The sequence below is a fragment of the Tupaia chinensis genome, unplaced genomic scaffold (genome assembly GCF_000334495.1).
Source record: "Tupaia chinensis unplaced genomic scaffold, TupChi_1.0 Scaffold000597_1, whole genome shotgun sequence".
NCBI classification, from domain to species: Eukaryota; Metazoa; Chordata; class Mammalia; order Scandentia; family Tupaiidae; genus Tupaia; species Tupaia belangeri.
The window spans coordinates 6,680,874-6,682,702 of record NW_006160114.1 but is presented as its reverse complement, the minus strand read 5'-3'; positions in this window follow the sequence as shown (position 1 = coordinate 6,682,702).

Below are 1,829 nucleotides of genomic sequence, written 5' to 3'. Positions count from 1 at the left end.
GCTGAACCTTGTCCTCTTTCAGCAACTTTAAAATTCTCCTGTTCTCATAGTAGTGTTCTGTTCCACTCCCAGTGATCTAATGTAGGCAGCATGAAAGGTGGAAGGGGAGCCTCGCTGCACTGGCACTGAGGTAATGCCAATGTTTGGGAGGCTGGGGGCCACATGAGAGGCCTGGGTTTGGTTCCCTGTCTAACATAAACATGCCAGGTGTGGTTGCTTCTGCCTGTGATCCTGGCTAATTCAGAAGCTGGGCAGGAAGATTATGCCAAAGCCACATCTTGTCAAAAATATCTATTTGACAAGAGAGACAGAGGAAGGGAGGGACAGAAGAAGGAAGGAAGGAAGGAAGGAAGGAAGGAAGGGGAAAGCAGACAGTTCAAATGGAGATAGATGGAACCTAAAATTTAAATTATCACAAAAGTTGGGCTAGAAATATGACTCTGATCTTAATAGTAGCCAAAATCATATGCTTATTAGAGTACAAAAGGGAAAAACACATTAGATTTTTAGGGACACAAATTTTTCTGGCATTAGATTCTGAGTGAAATTTCTTGAATGCAGCATCACACTGAAATAAGTCCCCAAACAAAATACATTTTTAAAAGTCTGTTATTTCTTCAATATAAGCTAAGGCCATAAAGCTTAAGGGAAACCCAGTTAAAAAATTTCTGGAGAATAAGATAAATACAAACATATGAAGTTTTCTGTGATCTGGCCTAATCCTCAGAGAAATAAAAAGACAATTTTTTAAGCAGTCTTCTCTCTATTATTTCTTTCAACTTGGGTTTTGATATAAGTTGGTTTGAGGTTGCTTCTATATTTGTGATTCCCAAATATTATGATGAGGATATATACTCTTTTTTTTTTTTTCCCAAATGGCTTATGCACTCAGTGGAGAGAGACAGAGGAGATAGAGCGAGGGAAAATGAGAAATCACCTCCCAGGAGAATGGCTACATCTCAACCCTTTCTTCTCCATTTTCCTCTGAGGATTTAGGCAATACATACGCACGTACCCAGCATGATTTCAAGTCACTTGGTCTAGGACTTGAACTGGGATTGACTATGTGAGAGTCCAGTGCCTTAACCACTTACTAGCCCTGGCTTTACACTTCTTGAAATTCTTTTTTTTTTTTGGAAAGGTTTTTGCTATAGGGTGCGTGCGCTTGCCAGAAAGACAGAGAGGGACAGAGAGGTAGAGAGCGAGAAATCACCCACTGGGGGGATGGCCACGCCGCAGTCCCTTCTCCTCCATTCTCCTCTCAGGATCTTGGGCACACACGCACATGCGCCTGGTGTGAGTTTAAGCTACTGGGTCTGGGACTTGAACCGCAATCGGCTACATGGGTGTTCAGTGACATAACCATTATGCTAATTGCTGGTCCCTTGTAATACTTTTATATCTCATCTTATTTCTTATTTACTGTAGGGACTGCCAGACCTCTTCCTTTCAAAGTTTTATATATATATATATACACACACACACACATACACACATATACATATATACCCACACATATACCTCTTCTATCTTTCCTTTTTCTCTCAGTCTGCACCACTAAATTCTAAACAATCTGTCAAAGCAGAAGCTTCCTTAGAAAGTGGGTGAGGGGAAGAAAATGAGATAGAATGGGCAAGAACATCTTTAGCAAGGAAGTTAGTAGCAAGGAAGACCTACCTTTGTTATTAATTTCCACCTAATCACACACACATTATCTTTGTTGAACTTCACTATAGCTCTGTGCTTTACTTACTGTTTTCCTGTTTACAAGCAGGAAACTAAGGTTCAGAGAGTTTATGAAATTTGCTCAAAGTCTCATAGATAGCAAG